At 42.8% G+C, this 17,326-nt stretch overlaps 1 protein-coding gene across 1 annotated transcript in view; it reads right to left on the bottom strand.

The window, feature by feature from the left end:
• The window catches only part of dlgap4b (discs, large (Drosophila) homolog-associated protein 4b), a 105,698-nt gene extending 89,075 nt beyond the window's left edge, over window positions 1-16,623 (bottom strand). The window contains exon 1 of the mRNA XM_037101713.1: window positions 16,261-16,623. The gene's annotated coding sequence lies outside the window, so the exon portion shown is untranslated. The remainder of the gene's footprint in view (window positions 1-16,260) is intronic.
• Between the last annotated feature and the right edge of the window lie 703 nt (window positions 16,624-17,326).

The raw sequence follows: 17,326 nt of genomic DNA, 5'->3' as shown, positions 1-17,326 counted from the left end.
CATCCACCGCGGACCACACCTCCGTCTCTATTTCCCCTCCTCTTCCGTGGAGGACTTCATTACGTCTCTTCATCCATTACTTGTCTTCTTCATCTTCAAGCACTTATATTTCCTGCTCTGCTCTCCTCCTCATCGGAGAACCAGTCCCAATTCCAGTGACAGCCGCACTAGCAATTAGGTCAGCAGTTGGCCTATTTAAAGCATGAGGAACTCGGGGCCTAGATTTGCTCCGTCACTTATGTACATCAAATGCTGCAATAAATCACACAAAAGCGACATGAACGAAAAACTTCAGACAATAAAGCATCAAAACACTCTCATCTGGAGGAGGCGTGCCGCAAGACATACCTTCTGTTGCACTTTCGAGGAGGTCGAGTGAGGTTTTTGCATCAAATATGCATGGGCTCATGTGGCCGGCTAACACTGAGTGCAGAGTGTACTGCCATTGTGAAGGTCAGCCTTCTCTTACAGCATCTTTCACACACACAGTGGGTGTCCAGATGGCTCGTCGCACTAAGTCCCACGTATCGACTCGCAATGTCACGGAGTGTGAATTCCGCGCATGACCTTGGTCACACAGCGTGACCTGTGAGACCAGGAGTCTAGGAGAGCTGCGTGATCTAATGTGTCAAGACTGTCCAAAACACCACCACTTCAAGCCCCTTAGTGTACTTTGAATCTGCAAACAGCCTCTGCATGTTAACAACGCCTGTGTAAATAAGACTGAGCTGATGAGAGGGGACGCGGCGATCTACTTAAACCATCTAAACAAACGGCAACAGTCTTCGCCGAGCTGCTAATTAAAAACAACCTCCAGTATTCTTTATTATAGTGTAATACTGACCATCCATCAAGCTAATGACATCATTAAAATTAGCTTAAAATTCCGCTGCGCCACATTGTAGCTGCGTGGCTCGGTAATTGAAACTCTCTTTGGGGACTCAATGTGATGAACTTTTTGGTCATTACGCTGCTGTTGGGCACTTAACAGTATAATAATGCTCCACTTGTGGAAGTCGAGCAGTTATATTTTACTCCTTACACAATTAAATTCTTTACAGTATAACAACCGTTAATGCTGCAATCAGTAACATGAGGCACTGCAGCTTCTGGAGGTTGGGAAGATTCACATGAGAATCACTGCAGGATAAGCACGAGTCACTGCAAGGGGAGGAGGGAGCATGTCTGTCAGTATCAAGCAGCCTAAAGGCAACAATGACCATCCTGTTACCGGCAGTGCTCTCTTGTAATAGAAACACAGGTGCTCCGGGTGCTACGCAGGGAAAAACGGTCTCTCTTTCCCACTTTATTCTGCAACAAAATATCCGATATATCCTTTTTTTTATTCATTCAGTTCTGTTCAATCAAGATAATAATTGTTTTTTTTTTGTTTTTTGACGTATTGCTTGAGACCCAATGACCTTCCAATCAGCCTCAGTGGTATGTCATGTAAGCAAATAATTGCATGTTAACATGCTAAACCTAGATGGTGGACATTAGCTGGGTTTGCTAATATTCTACCAGTAATCTAAATAAACGCCCAATCAGAATAAAAATGCCTCAAGTAAACACCTCAATTGGAAGAAACTGCTCCGATCCGGCATGATCTCAATTAATCTTCAATCAGGGGTGGTGTAAACGTTTGGTAGTCCACTGACTTGGGAAATATTAACCATTCAAGTGCTTGGTCTAATCATTTCTCTCTGGTTGGAACAAATAAATTCTTTCTGTGCATGTTCTGCCCAGGTGGGGGTACCATCATAGGTGGCATTGCATCCAGGACACATAAAGACATGCTAAACAAAACTGTCTGTGGCCGATACAACTTAACTCTTGTGGCTGGAGGTTTAAAGTAGTTAGCAATTATTACATCGCCTTGATGCTTGAAAGGCTTGAAACAACAATTTGTTTCTTTGAAAAGAAGAACAAAGTTGAATCCACCATTTGCCGAGCATGGTTTGCTGCGGTGTGAGGTTTGTGGATAACTCGCCTGAGGCTCCTGATCTTACTAAAGAGGACAGCAGCGTTACTAGTGAGTTCAGTATTGACAGCAGTTGCACACATCACAACATCAGCTACCGTTAACTCTATAAACACGAACATGAAAAGCGTGTTGACAGACGGCGCAAAGAATGAATACTGTGACTACTCTCAACAACAACAACTTTTTTCTGTAATATTTCTGCCAGATTAGAAGCTTCACAGTGAGCAGAACCACTCTGCGCATGTCAAAAAAGTTGTATTCTGATGCTTGGGGCACGTAAAGACACATGTTTATCAGATAACTTTATTTAGAATCCGTGTAAACAGTTAAGTTGGAGCCTGCAATCGCAATAACTTCAATTTCAAGTATTCATTAGCATTTAGCTCAAAGCACCCCTGTGTCAAAATGCTGCCTGACGGTGCTGCTAGCGGGAGACTCCTGGCCTTGTTGAGAAGAAAGACATACAAAACACACACCAGTGAAACATAAAACTGACACAAGAACACAAATCAATGTACACACACGCACACAAGACCCCCCCAAGGCAAGGGACTCAGTCAATTCAACCTGTTATTCACACTAAGTGCTGCATTGGATTCAGTGTTGCTCCTCTGCTGAAATCAATTGATTCACCATGCTTGTGATTTAGCAGCAACCCCCCCCGACCGACCGAACGCTCACTCTTTTATTGTTAGCCTGTCACAGTTGGCGAACATTGCTAGGCGCCAGTGATGAGACGCGAGGCATGGCTGCTGGCTGCACAGACGGAGACGACCAGCCATGCAGTGATACGTTAAAGTGCGACATCTTACATCGCATTATTCCTGCTCCATTTTTAAATGTATGCCGACTTATATTCAGCTGGGCGGTGGTGATGGGTGAAGCGCAGAGTGATTCAGCGTGAGCACGTGACCATTTATAAAGATTACAATGTCCCGAAAGCCATTTGTCTGTTTTTATTTCACTCCATAAACAAACGCTCATGTTCAAACATGATTTCATTGTAATCTGCCCTGTTATGGCATTAACTTACACAGGCCACATTGAAGCAGCTGGTGCGCCTGTAAAGCCCGCACATACACCGAGCGCAGAATAAAATCAGGTCATGGGCACTTAATACGGACGCTCACTCGTATAATATGAGATGTCTCGCAGTCATACGCGGAGAGAGTGAATACATTTTTATCAGAGCGATTCCTCAGATTTAAACGGGCCTCTTTATCAGTGCGATCAGTGGAGCCCCGTTGAGAATTACAGCCGCCGTCGTTCATTGTTATTGCCAACACAGAACAAAAAAACTTGGATCAGGCGGCAACTAAAAGGTTGATGATATGCTCGGTACCCAGCACATATAGATAAGTAGTGCGCAGGCGACTGTGTGGCAGCACATTTAATGGCCTGTTCCTCAAACGCAAAGGCAAAAATCAATGTCAATCACATGGAGGTGCTCAGTTGTGACATAATTAGGTAGAGCTAACTAAAACTGAAGCGGTCTAAAGTCATTTGCAATATTTATTACAGGACTAGCCAACAGAGGCAAGCACTTGGTATGTATACAGCATTGTATAATTCTTAATTTAATTTTTTTTTTTTTTTAATAATTGCTTGTCTAGTGTGGCTAACATTTGGAGGGCTAAGGTCTGGCAATATTCACTTGGAGTGTGTCACTCGGATGCCTGACATGTAAATTATACATCCAGGACCATCATTGCAGCAGATAAGTCGCATTTTTCTGCAATGTCATTAAGAGCAGAAAAACAAGCAGAAGTACTTTTGTTGCCTAAATCGAACCAAATAGCAGTAATCAGCGGCAGCAGTCTTCGGTGGAACAGAATTATTCGTCGGCTATGTGAATTTGGGAATTGATTACATCTACAACATTTTGAGTTTTGGACTTTACAGTGCGCTGGAGTTATTGGAAATATTTGGATCGCAAAGGAACTGTTCAGGTTTGATGTTACTAGAAACTCCTGCATCCTTCATCAGCCGTGCCAGTGAGCAGAGTTCACCGCGCGTTTAGCTTAAAAATAAAGTCAAATAAAAATTTTGCAGATGCAGTTGCTAAATCTGTCCATCGAAAATATATTTTTCAGCAGATATCATATTTCTTTCAAATAGGAATCTACAGATGTGACAGATTACTTTTCAAGTATTAGTCAGAACCAACATATTTTCAGGCAAACAGAGTTATGCTGGCATGTAGTTTTTCAATCCTGTTTTGCTCCAACACACCAAATTCAAATAAATGGGTTTTTAAGTTTCACAAACTTGATAAAGAGCTGAAAAAAAAACTTCATATAACATGGATTCATTTTGATAATGACATTTTCGTGATTAATGTATAAGTGGTTAGTTACAGTTTTATCATAACAGTACTGCATTAAGTTTGCTTAATTGACTCACTCTTTGTAGAGGTAATTTAGTACGTAATGCATTTCGGGTCACCGCCAGTTGTCAATAAGAACTCCAACAGAGCTGTCCTGGAAGCAAATGCCACAGAGAAAATGAGAGGAGACTACCTGGGAAAGGGCGCGACTTTCTAAATCTTTGTGGTCAAGTGCTCATTACTGTGGAGGAAGCTGCCACATGAATCATTTCCTCTCCTGCCACAGTGCAGGGTGCAGCAGGCCAGGCTTTAACCCAGCACACGCTGCAGCTCCAACTCCGGCTTCACTTCACCGGTTAGCCATTTATTAGAATTCACTGGAAGGTCTCAGTGACAGCATTCATCCTCCAGTTGTGTGTCTGGCCGCTTACACTGTCACTGTTGTGAGCCTTAACAACAACTCGGGTCAAGGTCCACTTACTGATTCCAGATACATAAAATACCATCGTCTCATTCACATCACTTTCTGCAATTCATGTCTTTTATGCAGCGTATTCATGAGTATGTGATCTTTTCTCCACTCTGCTTAAGGCTTTGTTTTCACTGAGTTTAATACGTTGCTAAATTAAAACTCCAGTTACAGTGTGCATACTTTACTTCTGCGGTCCCCACGGAACAACCCACATTTGAGCTGGTACATTTAACCAGCAGCAATCTTTATATTTTATGCTATTATCACAACAAAAATGGAAAGTGATGTATAAATACTAAAACAGTTGGTATCAAATAAATGGTTTACTGAAGTCTAACAACGCTGTATTGACATATTTCATCCTCGTTGCTAACATCTGTCACTGGTGCCGTGGAGAGCTGGTGTAATATGATAAGTGCTCTCGCGCTAAGAGGGTTTATTCCTCCCTTCACAACTTCTCAAATGCACTGACAAGTTGTCGATGACTCAGCCTGGCGAGAGCGACTGACGAAGGTTAGCATGAATTAGCACCGCAGTGCAAAGCTACCGTGACGCTGGGAAAAAAAAAAAAAAAAAAAAAAAAAAACAGAGGATGATATAATTTGCTGCACCCCCCTAAAATAAGCCAAGGGCACTTCAGGCCATTCAATCAAGACCTGCTTATGATTTGACTGGCATAGATAACCTTGTTAATCGCCTGTGACTGGATAAATACTTGATGATGCAAGGCTACTGTTACAAACTGAGAGCTGAGCTTTTAATGGACGGTTGGATGGGTGTCGAGCGTTACCGGGAAGGTGCTATGAGAAGAAGTGCGACACCTTATAAAGGAAGTGATGTACTTTCTCAAACAGTGTCACTTGATGTATGAAGATATTCACAGCCACTCCACAACACTTAATAAGAAAGTCTTACTGTGTCACTTAAAACTGACTATGGATTGTATGTTGAAGGCTGGTCAGAGATAAGCAAACTAGAGTGCATTTCAGGATAAATTTGATATTTTCACAAATAAACAATAGAGAAACACTGTTTCTGACACGGTTGATATTTACTTATAACACATGTATTCTTGTCTGTCTATATTTGTAATTAGTGACAAGGTTTTCGGGAAAGAATTATTAAATATCAGTTAATCATTTGAAAGTTAAGACTATAGACTATAGCCAGGTTCCCATGTAAAATCTATTGCACATTTGAAATGAATCTGAAATAAATCTGCAAATGAAAATATAAATAAATGCTTGTTTCCACCCACCACCGTTATGTGATTATTCGGTCAGTTCATTGAGGCAAGCTATAGGAGGCCCCCATTCTACAACTGGGAAACCATTTTGCCATTGCATTGCATTTATAGACCATAAGTGCACACGAATCAAATGTAATGGCCACATATTTGGGGATTATGATGCACCCTTGTTTTATGAACTGTCAGGCAGATGCAACACAGAACACAAAAGGAGCATCATCATTTTACTCCCATGGAAGCGCTACTTCTGTGGGTGAGTGCAGGGAAGTCATTATAATGAGAGGAAAACCAAACAAAGACTTGATTGACACTGACAGAGAACAATACAGGAGAGGATGACATCCTGACATCAGCTGCTCGGGGAAACAATCATTTTGTAGTTCCGGATCAAAAGCATGGCCCTAACATATAGATTTATTAATGCTGCACATTAGGTATATGTTGTGTCTCCTGAGCTTTAACTCTCATCATTGCTCATTTGTTTGTCTGGAGGTGGCATCTGAACTTGGCAGTCTCACTGTCTGTCTACTCATCTCCAGCGACTCCACCTTCTTCTTTCCCTGTTCTTCCTCTCACTCGGTGATATCCTTTATGAGTCACCTACAGGTCTGCGCTGCAGAGGACTCCAGCAATTACTCCAAAACAGTTCCCATCCACAGCCATGGCAGGTTTATTTATATTTCAAACACGGGTCGCATCAAAGTGCTTCGCTAACGCAGAGATGGATTCAAAAATCAAAATAGACTCAAAGAAAAGCAAAATTAGCATTGAAATAATAAAAGAATAGTACAACAGCTGTAAGACTTAAGATTTGGGCTATCGTCCCTTTTGGTCCAAATACAAAGCTTAAACTGTACAGCAATCATAGAAATCACCAACATACAGCGTAACGACGTGCACGCAGCTCAACACACTGTAGCAAAAACAGCAGAGCGCAACCAAACTCTGCATCATATCAGGCAATTAGAGAGGAAAACAAACTCCATGTATCATTGTACAGCTTGGTTCCTCCAGTTATTCCAGTGCCATTCATTTGTGCCACACTGTGTTATTTCTGGTGAATGTACTTTATTAGCTAATATACAATTAGTGACAGAGAATCAGCCCGCCGTAACAATGCAATTATGCATCATGGCTCACCGCAGCATGCACTTTATTTTGCTGTAAAGCAATAATCCTTGACATTTTGTTATAAATACAGTCCTGTTTTTCTCCATGCTGATGCTGAGAGCTGTACACAGTGTTAGTACCCTAGATGTGGTCAAAAAGTGATGTTGCGATTATTCTAAAAGACATTGTGATCATTAAAAAACAATTCTCATTAAATCTGGAGAACAAACATCGTAGGCCAGTCAATCTTTGCAGCACTGCTGTTCCGTAACACATTTTACCTTTATAAAATAATTGCAGTTCTTGCAATTTGGATATTGCACTTAGTCATATTGCGATTTTGATTACTTTTGCGATCTGTTGTGCAGCCCTACACAGTTCGTCCTCAGCTGTTTTGAACACCGATGAACAGGTGCATCATCTTCCTCTGGTTGTCAGAAAGTGATGAAATCATCTTTAGGTTCCTTGGATGACCAGAGGAAATGTGAGAAATAAAAAGGTCCCCTCTATTACCTTGTAACAAATCAAAGCACTTAGACATGATAAAGCAGCTGCTAAAGTTCTGCTATTGCTTAAGAGCCTTATATTGGACCAGTATTTAATTAAGTTTCAGCTTCTTAGATCTCCTCTGAGTGCTGACATTCGTTCTGCTTCTTAGCCATTCAGTCTAATTTTAGTAGAATATGCTTGTAGCTGCAACAGATGTGCACTTACACTATTAACTACACAGTTATTGCATTATATGTTTTAATGTGCATCAGTGTTTCTAGTGATACACACACATACACGTGCGCACACACACACACTGATACATCACATACCCGCACAATGTGACAGAGAGCGATGAACAGAGGGAGAGTGGTTATTTCTGAGGGCAACTGAGGGCAATAAGAGAGCCATAAAAGTGTTTAAAAGCCTTTTACTGATCACTGGGGGACGTTGAGGTCGAGCCTCGATTAATTTGAGCGCGGAGTTTGTTTGCCTAGTGTATGTGAAGGCAAGGGCCTGTGTGTGTGTGTGCTGCCTCATTTCCTTGGCGTGGCACAGAACCATGGGTTGTTTTCTTCTGGTACTCCATTACCTAAACTAACTTTTTTTTTTTTTTTTTGGCATCATCTTGGTCATGGTTCCAAGTGAGCTGAGCTAACACTTTAAAGGTAAAGTGAAAACGGTGCCGACCACTGATTGGCCAGATAGGACTGTCACTTACGCAACATGCAGCAACCAAAGTCGCTATCTCGTCCGCGCTCTGACGTAGGCGTTTCCATACCGTCTCTCTCTTCATTAAAGCGATCTCCGTGTCACGTCTCGCTGTGTTCAGCTTTTTCTGAAATCTGCGACAGCCACATACTGAGACTCAGCAACATCACCCTTTGCCATATCCTCCAACGTTACCTGTGCTTGCGTTTTTTTTTTGACGAGTTGAAGATTATGTCACGGCTGTTTCACAAGGCATCGCTATGAAGGTCCTCAAAGAATCACGCCCACGACGAGGGGCTACAGTCTGCAGAGGAAAACGAAATCGAGAAAAGTACCTGGTGCCAAGAGTGAGCTGTTCCATGCAGTGGAAACAAGGATTATGTGTGTTTCAAAGTTGGACTGACGCATTATCAAAATGTTTAAAATAGCGAATGCAATTGTTACTGTGCTTGAGTTAAATTATAATCATACAGATACACCGTGGTGGATTTTACTAATTGTCTAAAGAACACAGGAGAAAGCCTTTTGTTAAATTTGACCAAACATTTTTGAGCACTTGTGAAACAACTTTACATTATAAATATACAGTAATGTACTGTAAAGAAAGTACACCCAAGACAACCCAAAACACTGAGAATGTGTAATTTATCAGCGAGACTCCACCTGAACTGCACAGATGACATTATTATGGAGTGCTCGCAAACTGTATCCAAGCGAATCTATTCATCTCAGCACAATGTGTGCATGTGTGTGAAAGAGAGAGGGAGAGATGATTACTGAGGCATTGTGAGCAGATTTAACGAGTAAATTGAACACAGAGGTGGCTCTCCTCTCCGCGCCTTCTTGTGTCCTTTAATTTCATTTTTTCACTCCAGTGGGGGGCCTTGCATGTCAATGAGGCTCCGTCCAGCTGGGAAGTGGCCTCACTACTAATGAAGAGCAATTCTCTCACACTATTAAGAAACTGGCGGGAGCGGCGAGGGGCAGTGGAAGCAAACGTTATTGGGGGAAAGAGTGCGCGGGGTGGTACTTTAAAGGGGAGTATGAATGAGTCTTGTAGTATTTACAGAGCATTATTGTAAATGTAGGTATTCACATTCTACATGAGGAAAAAATTCTTCAACATTACAATAAACCATCATACGTTTTATTGTTTGTTTCGGCATAAAGACTGGGAGAACTGCAGGCTGAAACCAACACACGAGGTTTTGTGCTGGACTATTCTTTTTGGCCAGGGACACTCATGTGTAAACTGAGGGTCACGTGTTGTATCACAGGCAACTGGACGCTGCTTCAGTTCTGAAGAGGCCTCTTGGATGAGAGGTGAAACGTCTCCAAGAGACTGAAACACATCCAGTTGCCAACAATACAGCACTTCCGAAGAATCCGACGAATAACCCCTTGTGAGACCTTTATTTTTTTTTTTTCACTTTGGCTCTCATCCAAAACCATAAATATGACACGTATGACTAAACAAATTGAGATTCACTCTTTCCAAAGAAATCTTTAGGATTTCGGGATATCTGCAATCCACAATGGTACCTAATGGTCACATAGAAACTCTGGCCTCACACATTTATATCATAATATGAATTACTGGTAGTTACCCATAAAAGTAAAAACAAAACAGAACAAAAAAACTCTTTACATTCTCTGCTGTGATCCTGACAGGGACACATCCTCTTTGTCGGTCTCCCAGGTCAACGCTCCCACCGGTATGATCGAGCAGCTGACGGATTGACCTCTCCTAACCGAGACACAGCTTTTGACTGTGGCCATTTTCTCTCCATTATGTTTAGAGACAGGCCTCTGCCTGCCAGAGACAGGGGGCTAGTTGCTGAGGCTATCATTCATAGCAGAGAGGAGGAAAGGATTAAGGCCACTGAGAAAGAGCAGGAGAGAGAGGGGTTTGCATCTTAATGCGAGCCTGAGTGTGGAACAGCCTTGTTATGAGGCGGCCTCAGTGGAGGAGGAAGATGCAGCGGCAGGGTGGGGTGGTAGGTGGCTGCTGGTGGGAGGTGGGGGGAGGCAGGATTAGGGTGAAGAAGAAAAAGGAAATATGTCGAAAAAGAATTTGAGAAAAAATGAGGAGAAGAAGTGTTGAAAAGAAAAGTAAAGAATGCACGCAGAGTACAAGAACGCCCACATCATGGACGGTACAAAAGTAGAACATCTCTTTTTAATACTGCCAGTTCTGCAAACATCACATTGTCAAAGATTGTTTCAACTCAACTTTCGCTGAATTGATTTGGCACCAAGAGAGAATGATTTTGTTCCAGTGCAACTTATGCCTTTTCATTGTTAATGACCTCTTTTAACTCTCCAAAAAAATTCAAAGCGTAAAGTCTCAGTTGTCACATTTGGAGCACACAGTGTTCATTTCAAACAAATCTACAATAATCATGTATTTGTCTCCAACTCCGGAAACATGACATGCAACAAAAGCCCATGACAATTTTGTATTGTGGTATGAGTTGTAATTATTTGGCTACAGGAGCACCTGATGAATCTGTTTTTTTTGGTTGTTTTTTTAAAAAACAAAATCTGGTAACCATTAAAACATGCACCCAAAGCTCATTAACTGAATAAAAAGTGGCACTGTTTCTGAAATATTTTCGCTGATGAGACAGTACAAATTAAAACATCAGATATAGGTGTCAACAGACACACAAAGTGGGACTCACTGTCACACACACACACAGATATATTTATATATAAAGACACAGTCTGTGTGCAGACACGCAAACATAAATTCTAATACGGATCCATCATAACAGCATTTCACAGTATCAGCTTCCTTCGGTCACGGCTGTTTGCTCTCGCACTCTGTTAGGTTACAGTCAGTTAATCACCCCAAAGAAAACAGATCCTCTCTGAGCCGGAGCAGCTGAAAGAGAAAAGATCTCCTGATAAATAACTGATGTTGCACAGAGAAACCGGATCGCCCTAAACATGTTGCACTCTTCTGGATATTTGCTCTGCTGATCGCTTTAAGCTATCTGACAGCCAGTGTGACCACCCGACATACACGTGGCTCTGTTTGCCGAGTCTTGATATTTGTTTCCCTCAAGTTATTACAGCACCAAGAAGGAACGTCAGCATGTGTCGGCTGGTTCAGTGACGGACTGACCACTAGAAAATCCCCTCAGGAATCCAGGCTGTAGCCGAATCCGTCAAACGCAAAATCAGAACGCACAAAGCATGCTTCCTGCTGTAGCTGACATCGAAATTGAAACCTGAGAATCGCTCGAATTTCTCCCAGGTAAACCTTTGCTGACCTTAGGTGGGTGTTGTGCATACATTTGTATGGTCATTAGCAGATCTCTAGAAGACTGCATAATCATCCTTGAGGTTCCACAGACTTCAAGCATTGCAGAATAGAACATGTGGAGCGCCACAGCGTGAAGAATCTCCTTAGTAGATGCTTATTTGGATCCATGACATGCATCTCAAACAGGCAGCAGATAAACACTTAGCACATCAGTATGCAAACTTTGTACGTATTGTACCTCTCCCCATGTCTGACCGGGATCCTCCCGCGATATCGCATCGACTGACATTTTCGTGTTCTGATTAGCATGAGTGCCTTCAGGATTAAAGATTGGCATGTTCGAGAATGAGATTCAAAAAAATCAGCCTCATCCAAGGGAGCAGCCTGTGTGTCTCAACCAACAGCCAAATGTCAATACTGTAACAATCTTTCTCTAATTCAAAGTGCATTAGTTGCCTTAGCTTATCGCATTTCATTTGCTACACACACACACACACACACACACACACACACACACACACACCGTAGGAGTAATCGATCTAGAAAGAAAAGTGCCATTGAATGTTCACATAACTAATAATCCACTAAGAGACTTTCTGTTCATCAAGTGGGCTGTAATTCCTTTCTAAATCCTTGACTTGTACGTGCACACAGAGATCATTTTTGCAGTGCTAATGGCTGTTTCCTCGTATCGCACCAACCACAGCAGCATGCTATGTTGCGTGCAGAATTACAACAGCCTTGGTGGTAAAGCTCCCTCCTTGCCAGCCTGAACCCGTGCCAACCCTAGTATCCCAGCGCAGCATGGCTAGCATGGCCATTAGCTGCAGGCCAGGTGAAAAGAGGGTTTGGCACCCCTTCCCGAGCCCGCTGCCTCCGGGGAAGTGAGACGTAAGGTTTAATTACAGCGGGATAGTCGCAGAAGAGGCTTTAATTGATGTCAAAAGTGTCTTTTCTTCATGTCAGCTACATCCACACTGCACTGCTTGGATTTCGAGGGGGAGAAGTGGGAGGTTGGGAGCAGGAGGAGGGACATGGCCTCTTTCCAAATGTTTTCTGTTAAAACGGAATTATCTAGTCCAGTGCTTAAGGGAGCTTAAACGTGAATGATGGACAGGTAAGAGCGAGTGAGGGGAAGGTAAGCAAAACGAAGTAAAAGAACCGGTGACAATGACATGAACATTTTTGCAAAATGACACACCGTTTTTTGTGACTGTGACACGCCGTAATCAGCAGATGGTTGTGAATTGTGCCACAGCTGAATTTGAATGAAAACACTGCTTTCATTCAGGTCTATTATCCTCTGTGGCAATCATCGCAGATTCCTAAACAAATTACCGATCGGGACATTGAGCTTTTTGCTGAGCATAATCAAGTTTACCAGGAATATTCTTGTTGATTTTCTGGCATCTCAAATCGCTCTCAGTGAGGAAGGTTTGCTTGCTTTCCAATGCTAAATGGAACTGCAAGGCCGAGGCAAAAAAAGGTGGATTGTTTGACGATTTCAACGTGTGCAGTACTCAGTTTTTACATAGCTGGCTATCCCTGTTTACCAATACGGAATGAGGTGTCTATTTTTGCTCTCACATCCAAACCGGTGCTGGCTCCTAATCGAAATCAACCTGTAACAACGTTGTAAAAAGGTGCAAAGCTGTGATCTATTTCTAAAAAGCTGTATTGAGAACAAGTTGAAAAAAGACCCAGAGATATGAAAGATTCGGTTTCTTCTGCAGACGCAGTCTCCAACTGGGGGGAATGACGACATCTTATCTCTCTAGCGAGGCCGTTTAAATATAGACTTCTGCTACTTTATCTGTTTCTGCAGCTCTAGCGTCAGTTGATACACGATCACAGACTTCCTTTGAACGTTTTTATCCTTGAACTTCAGCACCAAGAACTTTTTGTCTTTAGACATCAACATTATAACTCATATTTACTGCAGCGACATTAAAACATCTGCTTAAATAGTAATTACGACAGAGCCCACACACTGCAAAAAGTCATAACACCCTGGTGAACTCTCTGCAGGAACAAGAAGAAAGAAGAGATTTTCTTCCCATTTCCCATATAGCCTTCATTCTTTCATTGATGCAATATGGTGTAATGTAGCCCCCACTGACTGAGTGGTGGAATACACACCTCTGACTCTGCAGATATTTAATACAGGACTTCTCTATACATTATAAATGGCCCTCTGCAATATACCCTCTAAAATGAAGCCACTGCGCAAATAGAGAAAATAGAAACGACCTGCCCTTGGAATACCGCTGGGGTTTAAAATCTGTATTGTGGTGCTACTTCTTTCTGTCCAGTGCATCACATGACAGGGAAGCATTCCTCACAGATGAGGTCAAAGAGGTCATCATGTACAGTAGCCATATGACAACTCAAGAGGAGGTCAACGTCAGCAAATGAACTGAGAAAATAGACAGAAACAAAATATGACATGTGAGAAATAAGTGCAGAGATCACCAGTTTTTGAAAACAATATCCAACATGGCTGGTGTGCTTCTTTTTGAGCGTGTGTGCATGTGTGCGTGCATGCGCGCGTGTGTGTGCATGTGTGACGGAGACAAGCAAGAGAGGGCAGAGTGCTGCTGAGAGTGACGAGATGCGATGAGACACAGTTTGAGAGAGTGCATACTAGCAGGAGGGCTGGAGAGGTAGAGTGTGTGAAAGTGGACAAGAGAGCGAGAGACGAGAGGCGAGATGGACATAAATGGCTGTGAGTTAGCATAGCCTGCTAGATTTTTTCAGTGTGTTTTTTTTGGTTTTTTTTGTTTGTTTTTTTTGCAGCTGAAGCAAATTGAGGCCAGTAAGGCAGCAGTAAGGGCTGCTTTTTCAGGTCACTCAAAAAGCTGTGCTAAAAGGGTAGCTAGAGCTAAATCCATTGTTAATTTGATGGAATGAACCGCAACCTACTAAAGGATCCGAGTGTGTTGTTGTACGTCAGGCGATTACAGCTGGTCTCATGTCATCTATATAGTCAGCTCATGTCATCTATATAGTCGAGCCAACCTGGAGTGAATTTGATTAAACTGATGGGAAAAACAAAAAAAACCCACTATTGATTTGTATTGATTACTATCCACGGCTGAGTGAAGCCAGGCAGGTGGCAGGGTCCGCCATAAACAAAGTAAAATAGTATGAAATTGACTTGTCCTTTAAGGTCAGTTTGCTTATGCATTTTATTCAGTGCTGGAAACAAAGGGACTTCGTCTATTTAGTTTGTTTAGGCATAAAAACATCAGTCACTGTCGATGTTGCTCTCCTGATTACAATTTCTTACCCAAAACTACAAAGTGCACAACCAAGGTGGCAAACAGAGAGAGCAGGATCCCAATTACTGTTCACACTATCACAGTTTTTTGTCATTATATCTGCTTCTCTATCCACAGCGCTGTGAGCAGGCCCTGCTCAGTCACGCTGTGGGACCGTGACTGCTGAGTGGACAGAGCCGCATGGGTGATTCATTAGAGTTTGTGGAGTAACTGACCTTGTAAATATGGGACTGGACTGGGAGCTAAATCATCATCATCTCCGGAAGCAGGGCTAAATGTGAGGATGCTCCGGTGGCCGACACGGGCAGCCATTTCTCATTTGTATTTCATCGCTCGAAAGATGCCTCCAATTTTATATTTGTTTTATATTCGCAGAAAACGAATCTCACCCTAGATATATTGTCTGTCCTCCTCCATAAAGACTCATGACAGATCTGGCCCTTAAGAGTGAAAGACGGACTCACTTGATTCATGACTCCAAAGGCTGTCCTAGCTGGAGTGTTTTAACCCATAAAAACGACGGCTCTCGATGTTGAAGAGCGACGGGCGTAAACAAGTCTCTCCAGTTTCCTTCAGGGCCACCTGACAATGGCAGATGGCAAGCTCTGAAATCTTGCTAGAATGCACTTAATGCAATGCAACGTAGAATGAGTCATATATAGTGTATACTACGTCTAGTGAGACCATATAAGCGACAATAAACTACATATAGTCAACTCCTCTGACACCTCTGTAGGTGCCCATTTTTCACAATCACATTTGACTGCTCCCTCTGTCAGCAACACACACACATCCTGTCGCCTTTGACTGACATGTCATGAACCCAATTAGACAAGTCACAATGTCAACAGGCCAGTATGGTACCATCCCCCAAACCCCTCTGACAGGCATTCCTTTACCTGTCAGAAATTCATATTGCCGTGGAAGGGGAACTGCAATATTACACACACACACACACACACACACACAAACACACACACACACACACACCACAACATCACACGCTCAGATCGCCCACTGTTGTTTGCTTTAGACTAACACTGTTTGAGTGCATGTAAGACGAGGAGAAAAAAAAAAGCCAAGAATTAGCCTGAGCCCATAGCCCTGTTTGTCTTCTTAAAAGCCGCAGAGGCGCAGTGTAAATACTGAGTCCAAAACAGCGCTTGGATCGGTATGAGTCACCTTCCCACCCACTTCGGACGAAATGTTCACTACTGTCTAACACATTTCACTCTGTATGCAAAACACGCGCGCACGCACACACACACACACACACACACACACACACACACACACACACACACACACACACAAACACAGCAACAGTTTTCGGGTCTTTGGAGCCTCTTTTTTTTTTTTTTTTTTACCTTCGACTGAGAGCGCCTCTTGCAAAATGTTGGAGACCTCGGAGGATTTATCCGTGTTTTGGTCGGTAACTTCCCGAGCAGAGCATCTGTGCGTGTCGGCAGAGAAGAAGGAGCAGAGTGAAGCACTGAGCACCGTCACACCGGCGTCTGCCGCCTTTATTCGTCCGGTGAGTTTGTGTGTCTCCGGCGGGGAGAAAAGCAAGAGCCCCGGTCCACGGCGGTCTCCTCCATCACCATCACCATCAGCACCACCGAGCTTTACATTCACCTCGGCGTTGAGAGGCTACACACACACATGCAGGCAGACAGACCGGCAGGCAGACAGATATGTAGGCAGGTAGATGGAGAGGAGGGCTGCCGCTGTCTGTCTGTCAGGCGAGGCGGGATAGATACTGAGATACTGCTGCACCCGAGCGACCAACTCCAGAGAGAGAGAGAGAGAGAGACACGCACACACACTCACAGAAAGAGAGAGAGAGAAATAGATAGAGAGACACAGAAAGAGACACACACTCACACAGAGCGAGAGAGAGAGAAGGCAAACCACAAGTGAAAGGCTTCAGTGTATTTAGGCTGACAGTCATTCAGTATAGTAGTTGTCTGTGTCCTCTTGTTTATCCCACATACTGCACATTCTCTGCACTTAACCTCCTAGCAGATCATTCTGCACACTGCTCTGTTTTTTTTTTTTTGTGGTGCTGTTTGAAGCAGCCATTGGCCTCCACTCATTTCCACTGGGGTATGAAAATCTGCGAGCAAATGCTTGAAACTCACTTGAATTGTCTAATCCATGCCATTAAACGTCGAGTATGCCTTAATGAGTGAAAAACACGATGAAGTCTTGTGGCAGAGGTTGAAGATACGCTGATCGCATCGCTAGAAACGCATCACCAGCAAATCCATTTTTTACAGATACATTTAATAGGTGCAATTTTGAAGGACTTTGTTGAAATCATTAAAGAATGGACTAAAAATACCAATGGAATGTGAATTTCTGGCGCTATGTCAAAGACTTCTTTTGCAAAGATATATATTAAAGTAAGCATGCTAACCAGCTAGCACCTAG

This window comes from Acanthopagrus latus, chromosome 6, assembly GCF_904848185.1.
Source record: "Acanthopagrus latus isolate v.2019 chromosome 6, fAcaLat1.1, whole genome shotgun sequence".
NCBI classification, from domain to species: domain Eukaryota; kingdom Metazoa; phylum Chordata; class Actinopteri; order Spariformes; family Sparidae; genus Acanthopagrus; species Acanthopagrus latus.
The sequence above is the reverse complement of the archived record's forward strand: the minus strand, read 5'-3'. Positions and strand labels throughout refer to the sequence as shown.